Source organism: Phascolarctos cinereus, unplaced genomic scaffold (assembly GCF_003287225.1).
Source record: "Phascolarctos cinereus isolate Bilbo 61053 unplaced genomic scaffold, phaCin_HiC Scaffold_7;HRSCAF=346, whole genome shotgun sequence".
Classification (NCBI taxonomy): Eukaryota; Metazoa; Chordata; class Mammalia; order Diprotodontia; family Phascolarctidae; genus Phascolarctos; species Phascolarctos cinereus.
In genome coordinates this window covers 59150537-59171785 of record NW_027556180.1, presented here as the reverse complement: position 1 = coordinate 59171785, position 21249 = coordinate 59150537, and the positions used below count along the sequence as shown (strand labels likewise).

The 21249-nt window shown below is 36.6% G+C and overlaps 1 pseudogene; it reads right to left on the bottom strand.

Annotated features, from left to right (window-relative positions):
* Nucleotides 1-3777: 3777 nt before the first annotated feature.
* Nucleotides 3778-4396, bottom strand: LOC110200241 (large ribosomal subunit protein eL13-like; annotated as a pseudogene).
* Between the last annotated feature and the right edge of the window lie 16853 nt (nucleotides 4397-21249).

Here is a 21249-nt window from a genome sequence, read left to right as displayed (position 1 = left end):
CCATAGAGGTTGCAAGACTTGCTTAAAGTATAGACTGCTAATTAGTAGGAGAGCTCATAGACTCATAGATTTAGGGTAGGAAGAAAACTTAGAGGCCGTCTAATCTAACTGCTCCTTTCACAGATGACCAAATTGAGGCCCAGGTAAAGTGAGTGATTTGCCGAGGTCACAAATATATAATATTTCCTGACTCTGAGTCCAGTACACAGCCCACTTTGCTGCACTGTTACTTCTGTGTTTATTTCTTGAGCTTTATGAAGCACATTTTAAAGTAAAGAAAAGGTCACTATATCACTATATGGAGTTATGCTTCCCAAGTTATTTTAGTCAAAGTTCTGACTTGCAATTACCTGTCAATCTGCCTTGAGTGGGAAAAAAAAAATTCTTTAGGTCAGAAGATTTGTATGAACCAATGCAGAGTAGAGAAGGCAAAACCATACATTATAGCTAAAATGTTGTAAATTAAAACATGTGTATGCATAAACATACATATATACCAAAAAAAAAGCTGAACTCAGGAGAAATGCAATAACTAATATTGAATTCAGAGTTCAGATGATTACAGGTGAGAAATGGAGCAGATATAGAAGTCTTGATCATTGTATTGGCCAATTCTGCTTGACTTTTTTCTCTTTTATGAAGGAGAGTTGGAATTGGAAGGAACATAGGGAAATGACTGTGATGTAAAGCAGCTTGAAGGCATAGAAAGATAGATAGACAGATAGATAGATAGATGGATATAAATATATGTATACATACATACATACATACACACATATGTATTTAAGGGCATACAGAAGATATAAGCAAGAGCAGGTAACAAGATGAATACAAAATGTGGCTATAATGTGGTATTGCAAACATCACATCAGGTATATTAAAGATAAGAGTGAGCTGAAAAAGCTAGCAAAAAAAAAACTAAAAACAGCATATTAAATAACAGTCAGAATCCAAAATATTCTAGCATTTGACTGAATCTAATTAGATAAGATTTAATAGTGAAAGAACTTTTAAAGATATCTTGGGGAAATGAGAAGGATTAAATCAGGGATGAGAATGCTGCTTTTAGTAGATGGGAAAATGAATACTAAATTACAACAACACTGATCAATTTTTATTTCATTTCTATTTTCTTTGCAAAAATCAATGTGCTTATGCCTGTTAAAGATAGGACAGAAATGGCTAACAAGGAGTTGATACTCAATATTAATATGGAGATAATTAGAACATATTTTGTTTCCCTTCATGCACTGAGGTCATCAAGTCAAAGGTACTGAAAGAATAGTAGATTTGGTTGCTAAGTCAGTGTCACTGAGATTTAAAAGACTGTAGAAAATGGAGGAGACAGCACAGGACTGGATCTGGACAAATATTAATCTAAATTTCAAAAAAGAAAGAGAATAGAGTTTGCAAAATCTAGGCCAACTAGCTTGATTTGGTTTGGGATAAAATTCTAGAATGTGTATATTGTTAAAGAAATAGTAGCTACTGAGAAAAATTAATGGTCCCAACAATAACAGGTCATGGGAGGATAATTTTCTTTCCTTTTTTCAGGGTTATAAATCTTAGAGATAATGAGAATAATGTTGATATAGTGTGCCTAGGTTTTAGGAAAGAGTTAGGCAAGTGATCTCATGCTCTTTTTGGTGAAAATGATGGGAATGTGTAGATTAGATAATAGTAAATTAGATGGATTTAGAATTTATTGAATTCTGGGTTTTGAGAACAGTCATGAATGGTTCCATAGTTATGAATGGCTGTATGTCAGATTGAAAAGATGTTTAATGAAGAGTTCTTCAGGCATTTTTATTAATGACTTGGATAAAGTCGAAGATGGTCCACATATCAAACATCCAGTCACGATGTCCCAAAAAAGATCCAAAAAATTCTAGCATTTGGCAGAATCTAATCAGGTAAGGTTGAATAGTGATGATGGCAAAGATTGCAGATGGTTTCAGGGAATCAACTTTAAAAGAACAAGAATGGAGAGATGTAGATAATCCTTGGTTTGAAAATGATGTAGGCATTTTAGGTGCCAATCATGTGCAGGGCACTCTTTTAGGTGCTAAGGATACAAAGACAAAACAGCTTGCCCCCAAGAACTTCAAATATATACAGAAGATAAAATATATAAACAGATAAATATATACATGCTAATTTGAGGAGAGAAAGAGGATAAAGAATGTGAGGAAGGGAAAGAAAATATCTCCAGGAGATGGAAGTTCATAAGTTGCACATGGAAACAATTTAGGGATTCTTAGAAGTGTAGGAAAAGAAATATATTCTCAGCATGGGGTACAGCCTAGGCAAAAGCCTGGTGTCAGTAGATAGAATGCTCACTTCTATCTATAAAAAGTAGGCTGCTTTGGTTGGAACAGAGTGCAAACAGGGGAGTAATGTGAAATAAATCTAGGAAAGGAAGTTGGAGTTATGATATGAAGGATGCTAAATACCAAACTATAATTTTGTTTTATTCTAATCTAGAAGCATAATAGAGATATATTCATACCACCCAACAGAAATTCAGCTTGTTCATTTTGTGGTTGGAAGTCACAAAGAGGCAAATTTAATCTTGATGTCAGGGAAAACTTCCTAACAATGACAATATTCAAATTTGGAATGGGCTGTCTCTGGAGGTAATGGCTTCTCTTGATCAGAGGTCTTCAAGAAAAGACAGAGTGAGCATTTGTTAGGTATACTGCAGAAGAAAGGTTGCTAGGGGTATGAGTTGGACCAAATAGATCCTCTGAGGTCCCATCAGATGCGAATTCTATGGGTAATTGATGATCCTGAGATTTTTATATTTAGGGTGGGAGTTCACTTTACACTAAATAACAAGTCCACATTTCAGGCAATCCTGATTGCAGAAAGCCTCTGAGATTGCTGTTTAGAATGAAATTGTATCATATTGTTTGACCTCCATTCACATACTAGGAAAGAAAAAGGAGTTAAAAAAAATCTGCCTGGTGTCATCAATAAAAGTCTCTCCTGTAATCAGTGAAACATGACCAAGATGGATTATTTAAACACCATCAAGTAAAAACAAAGGTTTGAATGAGTTGTGAAGCTATGCTTGAAGGCATGTAGACAATCTCCTGGCAGATGGGAGCTGTCATAGTTTGTAAACAATCACAGTCACGGGACTAGGATTTCACATGACGGGAGTCTGAAGAATTCATGGCAATCCCCAAACCCAGTGCACCATGTTCAAAGTGAGCAGCTTGACAGTAAAGGTGGGAATACAAGGCTGTAGGTGGATCTTGGGAGAAAAGTAAACTTTTACATTATTTAAATGCCTCTATTTTCTTCATGGAATCCTATCTGCCATTAATTCTTTTGTGGAAAAAATTATTTGAAGGGTTTTTTTTCAACCTATATATATGTTGTGAAACCTATTGCACTGTGTGTGTTTCTGTAGGTTTAAGAATAGTGACCCTTTAATCCTATGAATAGAACTGAAGAGTCTAGTTGGTATCTTTGCAAAATCTGGGATAACTGGGGAAAATTATAGATCAACCAGTAAACCTTTGCAGCTAGGTGGGGAACTAGACCTGAAGTCAGGAAAACCTGAGTTCAAATCCAGCCTTACACACTAACTGTGTGACCTTGGTCAAATCATTTCATCTTTCTGACTTAGTTTTTCCATCCGTAGAATGAGTTCAATAATAGCACCTACCTCATGGGATTTTTATAAGGATTTTATGAAGCAATATTTGTAAAGCACTATGTTAATGCTAATTATCTCTATTATTTTATGGAAAGTTTTCAGAGGGCTGTTTACTTTTCCTTCTCCATATCTTGTTTGGCAACCTCCTTGGTTCATTTTACACAGATTCCTAAGAGATGGGCATTGGCCCAGGCCATTCAAACACTAGAAAATGCCTTGAAATTCTTTTTGTCTTCAGTAATGAATCAAGCTTTCTCTTCCTTGTAGACATTTATGATGGGTATAACTGGTCCTGTAATCTGGGTTGCCAACTTGATCTCTTCAGCAGAGCTATCTCCCTTCTTGGGTGCAAATGGTTTCCTTGGGAAGAAGATCAGTTTGGAATGATATTCTTTCAGCCACTGCACATTTGCCTAGAGAGACTCTACAGATTTATTTCATTGACGCAGGTCCACAGAGATACCAATGGTCTGTGCCAGTCACCCAAAGCTCTTCCAAGCTGAATCCTCTACCAGAACATACCTTGGTGTGGTAGCCGACAGTAGGGCACCTCACAATGGGCCAGATAGGACCAGAGGCAGGGCCAAGAGCAATTTGACAGGCTTTTGCTTAATGGGCCTTTTGCCTTCTGGTCTTCCTGGCTGGCTAGTTAAACCACATGGCAACTTGTCTTTGCCAGTCTTTGTGGAAATGGGGCTTCGGAATCATGCTGTTTTGGCTGGGCACCATGGCTGCTTAGAGCTCTCCTCACGGATGCCTCCCCTGAGCAAAAAGGGCTGTTTGCTCTATATTTGTGGTTAGAAGCATCTCATAAGGTGTCTGCAACATCTGTAAATGTTAAGAGTCTTTCACATTTCATATTGTAGCAATATGGTAAGTAAATTTCATAAATATGGTATTCTACTCAGTAAGGAATCATATATTCCTGCATGTTTTAACAACTGAATTCACATAGAGAGATATACCTAGATATAGGAAAAACTCCAATCCCAGAGGGTAGGGAACATTATGGAAAGTACCCTGGCTTTGGTATCAGAGTTTCTGGTTTTGGATAAAACATTTAACCTTTCTGGGCCTCAATTTCCTTGTCTTTTAGTTATAAAGGTCCATAATTAATTGTCCATGTTGGTCCTTCCACAGACACTTTCCTGTTTGTAAATATCTTTAAATGGCCAGATAAATTTTATCCAAGTGCAAATAAGTCTTTGGGATTGCTCAAAATAGTTACAAAACTCTTTGAAACACAGTTTGAAATCATAAAAGTGTCAAGTTACATCTGACTTGGCTTCAACACAATTCATCAGATAATGAACCAACATGCTTTAAATGATTGTTTTAAAAAATAGAACTAGTTCCAACTTAAACATCGATTTAGTTATTTTTTAGTTAGGGTTAATAGTCATAATAATTTAAATAATCCTCAATGTTTCTTCAAACTTATGGCCTACTGGAAGATAACAAAATCATAGAATATTGGTTCAGAGTTGGAAGGGATCTCTGAATTCAGTGTTACCTGAGCAAGAATCATTCCTCTCTATTTCACTCCCCAAAACAAGTATCTAGCCTCTGCTGTAAAGCTTACAGTAAGGGGGAACCCATCACCTCCTAAAAGAGCCCAGTACACATTTAGAAAGCTCCAAGTGTTAAGAAGATTTTTCCTTACACTGAGCCAAAATCAGCCTCTCTAGAGTATCCACCCAATGTTCCTTCTGTAAACTGGGACTAAACAAATCAAATCGACTCCCTCTTCCATATGAAAACCCTTCAATAACTGAAAATAGTCATTGTATATTCCATGAATCTCTTTTTCTCCAGATTAAATAATACCAGTTTCCTCAACAAAACTCAAGTGGCATGGTTGCCAGTCTTCTTAACATTGTGGTCATCCAAGAACATGCCCCAGGTTAGCATTGCACCTCTGAAATACAAAAATGAACACAATCCCAATGTTATCTGACACAGCCTCCCTAGTTTGAGATGCTACGCAGCTTAAAAAATATACTGAATTTTACCGATGACTTTTGTTCTTTTAGCATATCAATTGCCAAATACGTCCCTCTCTCTTTTCCCCAACCCAGAGAGCCAACCCTTGAGAGGAAGAAGAAAGAGACTTAAAAAGGGAGAAGACAATAGCAGTTTGGCAAATCCAACTAACATATTGACCCTGTCTGATAATGTGTGCGATCTTCCGTATCCATAGGCCCCATTCTACCCCTACACTCCTTTAATTTATAGTGAAAAGAGGAAGGGCCGTGTTATGCACTCTCCTCCAGGATCCAAATCAGGCTTTATAATGATATAGCATTCAGTTGTTTCTGTTGTCATTGTCCTTACCATTTTTATTGTTACTGTCATCTATATGTCATAAAATATATCCCTCAGTAACTTGATTAATATAGCACTAGAGTTGTTAAAAAAAATTAGGTAATAGCTTGATATTTTTAGTATCAGCTTGGTCCAATAGCAACATATGAATATGTATTTAATCTTTTAAGTCATTCTTTATTTCTTTAAGCAGAAGAAATGCAAGAAATATTTATTAGGTGACTGCTATGTGCCGGGCACTGTGCTAAGCACTTGACAACTACTATCTCATTGGTTCTTCACAATGACTTTGTGAGGTAGGTGCTTCTATTCTCCCCATTTTACAGTTGAGGAAACTAAGGCAGGTGAAGTAAAATCCTCATAATATTGATGATGTTGAATCTGCCTGCTTACATTAAGATCTCTAGTTTTTGTGTATTTGTGTATAGACCACCCAAGCTATAGATGTTATTGATGATTTGCATAGTGTCCTCCAAATTCTCAGTTCTCTCTGCTAGGTCTTCTTCATTAATTGTGCCTGATGATTGACATAGCTGCAAAGATGGAGTGGAGGAATATATTCTCTGGGGCAGAGGGGGGGATCCTGCAGCCTTGAGGCCATATGTGGCCCTCTAGGTCCTTAAGTGCATCCCTGTGCTTCAGCCCTAACACAAGAAGGGCCTCTCAGCTATCATCTTTGAGTGATTCAGTCAAAGGGATGCACTTGAGGACCTAGAGGGCCACATGCAGCCTGGAGGCCACAGGTTCCCCACCCCAGCAGTCTGGGGTCTCTGGCTTGGCAGATGTATGGGCAGTTTTCTGCTTCTTCAATTGTCTGTTTAAAACCATTTAAATCAAATTCCTAAAAAGGTAAACATTGTGTGTGTGTGTGTGTGTGTGTGTGTGTGTGTGTGTGTGTGTGTATCTTACTGGCCCTCATTAAGTGCACTCCATCTTGAACTAAAATCTTGTATCTTAAACAGTATAATCAAGCAATCTAAATACGTTCTCAAACACTATCTTCTTGATGACCCAAATCTACTCTTCTGAAACTGCTACCTTGAAGTTGTACTAAGTGATGAAAACACTACCGTACTATTAAGGTAATTACTTCCCATGACCTAATTTGTAGCAATTCTTCCTAGGTTCCTTGAGTCAAAAGAAATGGATAGTGGTCATAAGATTTGGCAAATTGTGGGAGGCTATCAATCATATCCCAGGTGAATACACAAGGAAGAGAGCATTATTCCTTTGAAATCACTCCAGGCTGACATATGCCCACCTCCCTATTGTTCATCAAAGTCATCAATAATCCTGATTTGTCTTTTCTTCTTCTAATCCATCTTCTCACCTGATGACAACTATGGATTATTCATGCCATTATTCCTTGGAGCTTCAAAAGCTGCTTCTTTTCAAGTTGCTGAATCTTCCTCTTGTATGGGAGAAGTCTGAGACCTATCATTTAGCACCAGTTTTTCAGGAGGGTTCCTTATATTTTCCTTCCCTAAGGTACATTTTCCCATGTGCTAACTTCTTGTTATAGGTCAAAATTTGACACTGCCTTTTCCAGTTTGTTTCTTCTTTGTTTTTATTTTCAAACATTTATTCTATACTTCCCAGGAACATGTAATTCTCCATGGTAAACTGGAGGGTAGAGAAACATTCATCCAACCTTTTCACCCTTTTTTTCCCAAAAGAGAATAATAATAATAATAATAATAATAATAATAATAATAATAATAATAACTTTCGTGTGGTGCTCTAAGTTTGCAAAACACCTTACAAATGTTATCTCATTTTATCCTCATAACAACCCACGGAGATAGACACTAATATTATTCTATTTAACGGATGAGGAAACTGAGGCAGAGAGAAGTTAAGTGACTTGCACAAGGTCACACAGCCAGTTAAGTGTCTGAAGTAATATTTTAACTCGAGTTTTTCTGATTCCAGTTCTAGTGTTCTATCCAGTGAGCTACCCGGTACCTGGGCATGAGTAACCATAACTTGGCACGAGCAGAAACACAAACATAGTGTACCTGTTCAACACTTCTCACACATCATACTTATTGGATGCCATATTTGAAGTTCTTTAATGTTCTTGAGCTGACTCTCTGGGCTTTCATTGGGCATAAATTCTCTGTTCCTTTTGATCTGAAATTAGTAAATTCCTGACAAAGCCCTACCTCAGCTGAGGGGCTGTCAGCTATTGTCCTTATGTTAAGGTATTTAAAAGAAGTCCAACTTGCAATTACATTTCAGTTGCCATTGTCAATCCATAGCATCTTTTCAGATTGTATATGTAAATAAATAAATAAATAAATATATATATATATATATATATATATATATCATTATGTTTCTATAATGATATACATATTCATATCTTTTTCACAATTATAATACTTTATACCCTTAACCTGGTTTAGCCATCAGCCTTAAATACATTAGCGAGTTGGGGGGGTGTCTACCCCAAGTACATAAAGACTTCTCCCAGTGAAAGGAAAGATGAGAACAATTGGTTCCAATGGCCATGAAGGTGGCTGAAGTAGGCTCTGTGGAGCTCTCAGAGTTTGGTCAGACATTGAAGATGCCAAGGTCATCTACTGCATCCCAGGCCATCACTGATCATCCTGAATTGCCACTTGACTTTGATGACTCTGGAAGAGAGACTGAGGCTGAAGACTGTGCAACTATGCCTCACTTAAATACCATTCATTCCTGAGTTAAGCCATCATCCTATTATGCCCTTGGTCCTCTTCAAACAACAATAATATTTATCTTAGACTTTAAGGTTTGCAAAATGTTATAGTATATTATCTTGTAACAACTCTGTGAAATAGGTGATAACATTATCACCATTTTATAGATGAAGAAACTCAGGCGACAAAGGTCAAGTGACTTGCCCAAGGTCACATAGCTAGCAAATGTCTGAGGAGGGATTTGAACTTAAGTCTTTCTGATTCCAGGGCCAGGGCTCTTACCCACTGAGCTACTTAGATGAGCCATCTCTATAGGTTTTCCAATCATCCATATAACATAAAATGGACATATTCATTATTCATTCACTTATTTTTCCTGCATGTGTAGTTAGGCCAAACTCTGAAGTTAAAATTAATCTGATTTAGGAGTATCTGCAGTGTTTCTAGGCTTTATACAGCCAAATCAATGCCATCCACATATGGAAGACTTCATCATCTATTAGGAATCCTTCTGTCATTTGTATTCTATGTGACCTCCTCCATGACAGTGGAAATATCTTTGATGAGTGTATCTTTCAGTGTTCTGTTTTTTTTTCAATATTAAAACTCAGATCAATAGCGGGGGGAGTTATTTCTGTTGTCATGCTTTTCAAGGATTCTTTTACATATGAATTGGGAGACATCATATTGGAGGGGATAGACAATGGAAGTAAGTATGGTGGGATCTTATATCCTCTATACCTCTTAACAATTACGTTACTGTAAACATACACTCAGAGAATTTGACTTGCAAAAAAAAAAAACCTACTTCTTTCTTGTACCTCTGTGAACAATGCCCTCAATGAATGTACTTATTATTCTCTTAAAGATCTTATGGCAATGAGAAAGTAGGCATGTCATTTGGTAGCTTTTGATATTTTTGCTGCCTTTTTTTAATAATGATGAAGTCTGTGGGTTATTTTCTGGTATTTAGAAATCCTCCCTTCCATCATTTAACTTAAAAATTAATCACTTAGTGCTTTTCACTATGTATCTCCTCCTGGTATACTCGATTTAGTAGTGAAAATGTTTCCATCTTTGTTTTCTTTTTACTTTCTCATACCTCATATTGGGGATCATGCAGTTAGAATACAAATATGATAGCTCCACCATCATTGATATCAAAAATACTTTTATAAAAACCTTTACAGATTAGCAAAATTGCTGTAAGTCGATCTCTAGCCAAACTTTCCTCTGCTGCTTCCATTGGTATGAGGTGATAATGTTTGAAATTTCGCATATCCTCCTCTGAAAGATTTTTAAAATCAGTTTATATCCTAAAATGGTGTTGTCCTCAGTTGTTCTGTTTCTCAACTTGGCAAAGAGGTCAAGTATTAGTTAAGGTAGTTAATAGGATCTTTTGGTCTTCTTCATCATCAGAACAGTTAAAGTTTGTTATAAAATGGTGATGTCTGTGCCAATGCCTGTTCTTTATCCAGCCTAATGCAATATAGTGCTAATTGATATCCCTAGGTCAATTCTCTCTCCTCATCACCTCATCTTCCATGTAACCAACAAAGTGTTTTTGTTCAAGCTTATCCTCCTACTCAACAAACTCCAATGGACCTATACTATTTAAAAGATACTTTGCATAAAGTACTATCTTATTTTTGTCTTTCATCAACAACAACTCAGCTTTTCGTTGGCCTTCTAATATTCAGGCTACCTGTTTGGAGGTTTAAGTGAGAATTTTCAAATGGAATGTAGAATATCATAAACCTCTTTTTAGGTGACTTAAAATATTCCTATTTATATAAATTGCTATCAGAATAAAATTTTTGCTTTGGCTTTTTTCATGTTTAAAAGTGTCAGAGCAATGATACTCTGACATATACATATATGCATACACATATCATATATATATATATAAACATTCTTTTCTTTTTTATATTTTCAGTTTCAAATTCTCTCCCTCCTTCCCATACCTCCCCCACCCATTACAAAGGCAAGCAAAATGATACCAACTATACATGTGAAATGATGTAAAACATGTTTTCATATTAGACAAATAGCAAAAACAAAGGCAAAAAAATAATATGAGAAAATTATGCTTCAATTTGTACTCAGAGCCCTTCATTTCTCTCTCTCTGGAGGTGAGGAGAATTTTTTCATTATGAGTCCTTTAGAATTGTCTTAGATAATTGCATTGATGAGAATAACTAAATCTTTCATAGTTAATCATCATTACAATATTGCTGTTACTTTGCACAACAATCTTCTAGTTTAGTTCTTCTCACTTCATTTTGCATTAGTTCATATGTCTTGCCATTTTTTTTGCTGAAATCATCTCCCTTGTCATATATATATACATACATATATATGTATGTGTGTATATATATATATACACATATATATATATGTACATGTACACATACACACATAGCATAATACTACTCTGTCACAGTCATAAGCCACAATTTGTTCAGCCTTGTGAGGGATACTCAGATGAGCATCCCTCAATTTGCAATTCTATGTAACCATAAAAAGAGCTGCTCTAAACATATTTGTACATAAAAGTCCTTTTCTTTTTTTCTTTGATCTCTTTGGGATATAGACCTAATGATGATATTGCTGGATTTGCACAGTTTATAGCCTTTTGGACATGGTTCCAAATTGTCCTCTGGAATGGTTGGACCAGTTCACAACTTCACCAACAGTTTATCAATGGATCTATTTTCCCTCAGCCTCTCCAGTATTTGTCATTTCTGATAGATGTGAGTTATATCAGAGTATATATATATACACACACACATATATCTCACAGTTATTTTGATTTGCATTTCTCTAATGACTAGTGATTTAGAGAATTTTTTTTTCATAGGGTTATAGATAGTTTTGATTTCTTCTTCTGAAAACTGCCTGTTTCTATCTTTTGATCATTTATCATTTGGGAAATGGCTCCTACTTTATATATTTGAATCAGTTCCCTATATATTTGAGAAATTAGGTCTTTATCAGAGAAACTTGCCATACAATTATTTTGATATTACTTCATTGTCTATGATACCTTTTAGCAAAATGTAGTTCCCCAGATTATCTCTTTTAATTGGGTCTATTTTTGCTTTTGCTTTGTCTGAGATCATGATTGCTACCCCGGACATTTTTAATTCAGCTGAAGCACAATAGATTCTGCTTCACCCCTTTATTTTAACTTTGTGTGTGTCTTTCTATTTCAAGTGTATCTCTTGTAAACAACAAATTGTTGGATTCTGGGTTTTGATCCATTTTGGTATCTGCATTAATTTTATTGGAGAGCTCATCTCGTTTACATTTAAGTTGTAATTACTGTTTATTTCCCTCCATCCTGTTTTCCTCTCCCCCTCCCCCTCCCCCTCCCACTGTCTCTCCCTTTCTCTCTCTCTCTCTCCCTCTCTCCTCCCCCTCTCTCACCCTTTTCTCTTCCTCTGCCTCTCCTTCTCCCCCTCCCTTTCTTTTTCTCATCCTGTTCCTCCTCAAAAATACGTTTTGCTTCTGACTATTGCCTCCTATAATCTGCCCTCCCTTTTATCATCGTCCTCCCCATCCCAGCTTGTGACTAATCACAAGTGTCCCTCTCTTTTGTGGGAAGTGTGTCCCAATACTGCTTATGGGAAATAGAGCTGCCAATCAGCAACAGCTACATTCAGTGCAAGCAAAATGTCCCCTGTAATCTCTTTCTGATCAGTTGTCTGACCCTCTTATCTCATTTGAGCTGAGAGCTTCCCAAGCTGCTGCTACTGCTAATGCTACTGTCGCAAGCACCACCACCCCTATGCTGTGCTTTCTGGCTCTGAACTGGTCCTTACCCCAATGTCACAGACCTCTTGTGCAGACCTCCTAAATTTTCTTAGGCTGCAATAATGTCTCACTATGATCTTTTGTTGGCTCTGCTGGTACAAAATTTGATTTGAGGAGTTATAAGGGGAATGTTGGGAGAGTTTAGCTGGGTTTCTGCTTGTTCTCCACCATCTTATCTCCCCTCCCTGTTGCTTTCGGGTTAAAATATGAACACCTGTTTGGAATTTAAAGCTCTGCACAATTTGGCTCAAATCTATATTTATAGACTAATTTTATGTGTACGTGCACACACACCCACACACACACACACACACAGAGTCGCCATTCCAGCCAACCTGGTCTACTCACCAATTATCATGGACAGTATTTCATTTCTTGGACTCATGCCTTTTAACCTCATATGCCTAGAATATCTTCTATCTTAATTTCCATCTCTTGGAATAACTACCTACCTTTAAGAATCAGTTCCTGGGCCAACTCCAAACTGAAGCCTTTCCTGAATCCCTTTACCCTATCACTGTCAGTTTTCTTGTGAACACTTTGTATCAATGATGTGTGCATTAAGGAACACTGTGCTTCAGTCAATGGAACACTGACCCTGGAGCAGGAAAAACCTGTGCCTCCCTTCTGGTACATTCTGACACCTCTCTGTCTTCCAGCAAATCACTAATACTCTAAATTGCAGAGAAGGTGCCAAATTATCTTGATAGAAATAGTTTCCTCATCTTGTTGTTTCCTAGCTCAATTAAGTCATGTACACAGTCCTTAATTATATTTTGCATTTTGTATTATCTTCATGATTCAGTGGAAAGACCCACTAGATTTGCATCCAGAGAGTTATTGTTCAAATCCCAACTCTGCTTCTCAGTCATTTGTGTGACCTCAGGAAAATCATTTAACTTTTCTGGGTCCCAGAGTTGGGTGAGGGATTTGGATTACATAAATACTAAAGACACTTCCAACTCTAAATCTATGATCATATGATAGTGTATGTATTATTCCCCTTACCCCAAAGTAGAATTTAAGATCTTTGATTGGTACAGGCTGTTTAATTTTTGTCTTTGTATCACCAGAATCAAGCACAGAGCCTGGTACATATTGGGCATTTATTCTATGTTTGTTGGATTGGAATGTAAATGAACCAAATTGAACTGGATCTTATGATTCTCAGTCAAAACCAGGGAAAGGGAACATACCAGGAACCTTTCCATTCCTATAAAAAGTCTCCTTTGTGCCATAGCCCGATATCATTTAAACCCCAGGATAATTTCATACATCTTGCATGAATTTCCATGCTTGACATAAACAGTCACTAACAGCAAAATAACCTTTCACACTGCTTCAGGGTCTGCCCAAAGAGTTCCAAGCAAAAACAAACAAACACAAAAGTAGCTATTTTGCCCAAAATTAAACAATGAGTTCCCACACAGAGAACATCATAAACTCCAGGGCAGATAAGACATTTCCTCCAAAAGGCTATCCTTAAAAATAGGCTGGTAAAATAAATTATCTGGATATGCCTTATTTAAAATATTCTGTCTTATGCAACATCAGCAAATGCATTGTCAAATGAGATGGAACCAGCTAATTCACATAGGGCTATCTATCCACGTGTCTGGCTTGACAGAGATTTGGGAATACTGGTTTCCCATTTTAAAGGCTAAATTAATGAATTTCAGTGAATCTGATCAATCAAATCTGTAATTCCATCCAATCTGAACACGTAAATTGAGTCAACAAGCATTTATTAAGTACTTACAATATGCCAGCACTATGCCAAGTATTGGAAAATATGAGAGAGAGAGAGAGACAGACAGACAGAGAGACAGACAGAGAGACAGAGACAGAGAGAGAGACAGAGAAAGACAGAGAGACAGAGAGACAGAGATGGAGACAGAGAGAAAGAGAGAGAACACAGTCTCTGCCCTTATGGAGCAAATAACTGTACGTAGAATATATACATAATGTAAATTGGTAGTAATTTTGGAGGGAAAGCACCAGCAAAGGGAAAGCCTGGCAAAGGTTTCCAATGGACTTCCTGGGAAATTACTAAGGAACTTGAGCTGATGTTGATGAAAGTCAGCTAACATACTTCAATCTATCATTTTGTTATTAGGAATTTTTCCCTTCATCAGAAGAGATTTCAATTCCTCTATAACTTAGTGTATGGGCCTTCAGAAATTGCTATGGACATAAGAAAATTCTTTACTTGGTAACCAACCTGGCAATGAGAATCTCTGAATTTTGCTAGGCCAGTCCTTGGCTAACAGACATAGAGGTAGCTTATCACTTAGCCTTTATTTTGGCCTTTCCAGCTATAGTTCCAGAACTGCCTGCAATCTAGATCTAGCACTGTCTTTTAGAATCTAGACTCACCTCAAAGTCATGATATAATATTAAAGTAGAATTTCAATGAAGATTAACAATTAACATTAGTAAACAAAGAGAAAACAAAGTACACTACATAAATTAACAAGCATTTATTAATAATTACTCCATTAGACATCATGATATATGCTAGACACATATAAAGGCAAAAATGAAACAAGGCTTTCTCTCAATGTTCCATTCTATTAGGAGAAATAAAAATATTAATACCAATTGAACTTATAAATTTAATTAATTAAATTATTGATTAATATTAATGTAAGTATAATAAATGTGTATGAAATAAGTACAAAGTGTGTTTTGGAGGGGAGGCATTGAAGTTAGGGAGATCAGGAAAGGATCCATATTTTGGAGGAAATTAGGAATTAAGTGTCAAAAGTGGGGCTGGAGTGCATCGTAGATGTGGGAAATGGGTCAAAAGCAGAGAGATTGGAGCTTGTGGGTTATGCATGAGGAATAGCAAGAATAATCTGTATGCACTATGGAGTAAGGTAGAAGAACAGCAATGCATAATAAGGTTGAAAAAGTAGCTTACAGATAGGTCATGAAAAGCTTTAAAAGTTAAATAGGGCCTATCTTTGATCTTAGCGGGAAGAGGGAGCCATTAGAGTTTCTTGAGTAAAGGAGTGCTATGATCAGTCCCGTACCTTAGGAAAATCACTTTTGAAGCTGTGCGGAAGATGGATTATAGAAAGGAGAGACAAGATATCTCAAGCCCTTCAAAAACAGGCATTCAGAGAATCTGCTTATAGCTGGAAAGATGCCATTTCACTCAATGAGGCACAGAAAAAATGAACAGCAAACCAAACCAGCATGCACACTTTGTGCAAGCATCTGCATCACACACACACACACACACACACACACACACACACACACACACACACACACACACACTGCCACCTGCCCTCTCTTATTACCTTCTTCCACTGCCAAGCAGAAGCTTTTTTACTAGACATGCTTATATTCACATCAAAACTATTATGTCTGGAATATATCCACCTGATTTAGTTCATTTTGATAGTTTACTGAATAGTCTTCCTTGATATTGCTGGACTTTTTGCTCTATTGTCCTTCCGAAACAGGAAGAGCATGTCTGTATCAATCTGGACAAGAAGATACTGGGAATTAGACTGATAACTCCTATCAAGATTACTATAATCCATGGGGGGGGGGAAGAATAATTTGGACCCAAATCATTCAGTGTCTTCATAAGCTGAATCCAAAAAGGATAATTTATCAACTCTGCGTTTCATTTGGCCTTTGTAAATATTACATTTCTTTCAAAGTAGAAATCTGGATCTTAAGGAACCTTTCAGAAATCTTTCCCTCCCTGGAAAATCCTTCATCTCCCCTCTTCTCACCCTTCAATTACAACATAGCGATAACAAAAAACTCTATTGAATCCTGGGAGATCCAGAATTAAAACTTTGCTGAGGTTAACACAGCAATCATCCCCAACAATAAGATCATGATGAACTCTAAGGCTTATTCCTTCCTAACTTGGCACAGAATTTATATAGGCCCTTCCAGTTCACAATGGAAACAGGTTGTGTGCACTGCTCAAGCATTGAGAAGTAGAATTTGGGGCAGTTATATATAATTGAATTCAATCCAACAAATTATTGAAATATAAAAATTCAATTTTAACCAGTACTTCAAGGATACGGGATTTTGTGATATATGCATTTCCTCCAGGAATTAATATCGTACATGTTCTATAAATGAGTAGGATAGTTTTAAGAGGGTTTTTAAATTTGTTTTGTTTGACTGTCCATATTTGTAGCAGGGGTATTACTTCTCTTGTTTACTCAATTATGGGGTAGGGAGAAAAATGGGAAGGAAAGAATGCAGACCTGAATTTTTTTTATTTAATTTTTTTAAAAGAATTAAAAAGAAATTACTCTTTGAATAACAAGTTCATTGCCCTGTGACAAGCTTATCTAGGAGCCTTTCTGAATAAAGTTCTGGTTCTGGAATGGTAGTTATGCCCTCCATCGCTGCACCCAAGATGGAAACCTGCCCAGGGTGGTACAACCTGCCAAGGCTTACACTTTGTTAGCATTGCCTTCAAGAACATTAGGGCTACTCCATGATGAGACTTTGGGGTAAGATGTTACTGAAGGTCAATTTTTAAATGAATTATCTAAAAATGAAAGCCAGAAATGAAGTTAATATTTGTTGTCACTCATCCGTCCCTCTAAGTCAAATTTTCTTTGCCCTTGCATTTGAACCTTGATCTTATGGTTTCCATTGTTTTGGAAGACAGCAATTAAAACAATGTCATGACCAATAAAACCAGGTCAAATCCTATGACAAAAGTACATTATAACAAAAATTTCAACGTAACAAGAATTACTCCGTTCAGTTGATGAACAATTTATTCAAGCAACTCTCAATAGAACCAAAGAACTTGGCCTCATCCTTGGAATCTTTTTGAAAGGGACATATCTTCTTTTTTTTTGGTGAAGCAATTGGGGTTAAGTGACTTGCCCAGGGTCACACAGCTAGTACATGTTATGTGTCTGTGGTCAGATTTGAACTCAGGTCCTCCTGACTTCAGGGCTAGTGCTCTATCCACTGTGCCACCTAGCTGCCCCTGAGAGAGACATATCTTAAAGATGGATATCTGTATACATCAGCTCTGCACAACTTATAAACTTCTTCATGGGCCACAAATAGGTTAGGTGACGTGGTTTGTTGCCATGGGTCACATAAAAAACAGAAGAGTATGCAGTGGCAACCCTACATTTTTCACGGGCCGTCTGAAATCCTTTGGTGGGATGCAATCTGCCTGCAGGCTGTATGTTGTGCAGGCCTGATATACCTGAAGATAGTATTTAATAAATGTTTATTGACTGAGTATAGGAACATAAGAAATAAGATCATTTTTTTTAGTCCTTCCATAGACATAAAGATCACTGGAACTGATTTTTATATCTAGATTTCATGGTATTACAAAACAATTAGAGGAACCAATAAAAGTTTATAGATACACATGAGCTATATATAAAAGGCAAAATTATTCTAGAAATGAAAATCAAATAACAGAATCAATGGCTCAGTATTGTCATTAAGGTGCCCAAAATATTTTCCTCTTTAGGGGTAGAATTGATTGATAGGTGTGACAAATTCCACAGAAGTAGATTTTTAAAAATAAGTGGTGCCTCTGAGAAAGATAAATATATACACATGTGTGTATGTATGAATATATGTGTATATATACATACATACATACACACACACATGAATTTATCCTTAAGCATTTCCTTTCGGGAGCCTAATTACTTTCCTAAGACTCCACAATTTTGTGCCAGACACAACCACTTAAAAATGCAATGTTTTGACTTTGCAAATTATTTGACCCACAAAATGATTTCCATGTCCTTCAAAGCAAGAACACAGTGCTAGAAGGATTCAAGGGCCATCCAGTCCAATTTTTACCCAAAACATTAACCCCATGTACAAAAGTTTTAACAAATAATCAACAATAGAAGTTCACAATAAAGTTTCTTCTTTGAAATAAACAACATGCCCCTAACCAGGGATAAGTGACAACTTAGTAGAATAAGGAATAAAAGGATTTTTCCCCTTTACTCAATGCCCCAGTGTTTATACAGCAAGGTCTAGGGCCATGTTTGTTGCTGTGCTATAAATGGGCATCCCAAAAGTCAGTGTCTCCAGATAAATACAGAGTGTCTCCAGACAAATACAGCCAATGTTCAAATACAGTATAGGAGTGCAGTACAACTCAAGTAGTCTTTACATTGAGCGTCTGTTCAGATGGCTATTGTTTCTTCAGATGTCCAGGCTTGTCTAAAGAAACAAGTCATGGACATTTGAGATTCAAGTAAAATTGATATTCCTTATTGGCCCAAATTTTAATATCATCTTAATTGAGGGATCAGACTATAGCCCTTAATGAGCAAGGAATAATAGATCTTATATAATAGAATTAGCTCACATTCTGTTGTTTGGGGGGGGGGGTTTGGCTAGGCAGTGGGGTTAAGTGACTTGCCCAGGGTCACACAGCTAGTAAGTGTTATGTGTCTGAGGCTGGATTTTGAACTCAGTTCCTCCTGAATCCAGGGCTGGTGCTGTATCCACTGCACCACCTAGCTGCCCCCATTAGCTCACATTCTGGCACAGATGTTGTTTAAGCATACAAATCACTAATATGTTAAAATTCTATAATACATTTCTGCAAATGATTGAGCATGAAAAATTAAGAGAACATACTTAGAAGCTATTTGATATTATTTGGCCCTTAAATTTGGTATAGCATATTTTCCTTCTGTTGTATATTAAGACATAACTTATGAATTTCAACAATCTGTACCAATTGTTTCTTTAATGAATTTTTAAGGGAGGGAATCAATAATTTTTATTTATTGGTTTTCCTAAAACTCTTGAAGACAGTTTATGCTCAGAAATATTTAGGTCATAAAAGAGTAGCTGGGCTGCTGCTAGAAAGGAGTTGGGGGCAGGGATTTGGTTCCAAATAGATGCCTTCTGTTGATGATTCTGGCTTGTTTATAAAGGGCCAAATGCAGAAAAATTGGCTCAGACATGCAGCCGTTCATCACATCAACCTTTTTTTTTCCTTTCTCAGATGCCAACTTCTTTGATCTATGCTGTAAGTCTACTTTATGCCAAGGTTTCATGTTGTTATAAAAGAGTGATTTTTTTTTGGCCAAATTGAATGGTGAAAAAATGACTAAAAATTCAGCGGGTGTTAAGCTTACTTAGACATGGTTTTATTTAGAGCTTAAAGGTTGTAGTTATATATCGGCATTAGTCCCCAGTCTTGGAGCCATGTAAAAATTCCCATGGAGCAAATCAAATGAGTTAAAGAAAAGGATCAACTCAGAAATGGACTTATTTATTCAAACACATCAATCTGGCAACAGCTGTATGACATACGGAAGAATCACTTCATCATAAGGAATGAAGGATTTTTAGAGTTAAAAGATACATGATTTTAATGAGCTTCAGTTAATAACATCATTCATGTCCATTACAGTGGAGAAAGAATATTCTTATCCTTGCAATATTTTTTGCTGTCTCCAGTGTTTTTCTGCCCCACCCCCACCAGTCTTGGACAGTCAATATTATTAATGTCTTTTTGAGAAATGATGAACCTTTGGATATTTGTAAGCTTCCTCAAGAATGAAGAAAACACTTTATGGTAACATTTCTAGTAGCCTTGGCAGCAAAATTATATATTTACATCTCATATTTTGCCAGTATAACAGTGGTAACTTAATTATACAGTAGGCATATCCAAAGAAATTAAAACTATTTTAAACTATAAAGAACATCTTTTAAGCTAAGGGTCATTTTTAAATGTTGCTAAAAACGGCTATATGAAATCAGAATCATCAACTACAAAAAATAGCATAGATGTTATGCGTATAACATATGACACAACATATGACACGTTATGCATATAACAGAATCAACAGCTTTTGAAAAAAAATCTGACAAAAATGTTAATGGTTTTATGATTTCAGAGGTAAACTTCAAAATACTGGTTTTCATATACACATTGACTACCCTTTCATATAGACATTGAATATTCCTCCCCTCTGCCTAGGGGAGGAAGAAGGAGGGGGTGTAAAAAGGTGAGGGGAGAGGAAAGGGGGGGGCAGAAAAAGGAGAGGAAGACATAGGGAGGGGGAGATGGAGGAGGAAGACAACGACAGAGAATCTCAATGGATTCTCAAGCTGCTGCTTGATTAACCCTGACCTTAATCAGAAACTGCTAGTCCAGTAATATGATTTTGTGCGATAAGGTGCCACTACCTTATAAAGATAGCGTTTTTAGAGGAGTTGTCTGATATCCTGGGCTTCCTGAAATTTATCCCACTGTTATCCAATCTTAATTCAATCCTCAAATCACCTCCAGAAATTGATAGATGCACAAATTAAAATGGTCTGCTCATCACATTCAAGAAGAATAGTCTGTAATGCACCTTACAACTTTAAATGAAAAAACTTGAAGTGTTGTAGGGAACTCCTATACAAAGGATGAGGACATGAATATGAGCCCATGACCAAGTCAATAGACCATAGTAAATGTTGTCACTTGTATTCAAATATTATATTGCCAGCAGTGATGGTTGCTATTCCATATGGGAAATTATGAAATGATCAAATATGTTTTACACAGCAGTGCTTGCCCTCAATAGAAAACACAAGAAGTGTATGTGTATCTATATATACACACACATCTATATATACACAATACATACACATACACATATGCATGTGTAGATAGAGATAGATAGATAGATAGATAGATAGATAGATAGATAGATAGATAGATAGATAGATAGATAGAGGTAGTCTTGGTATAACACATAAAGAACT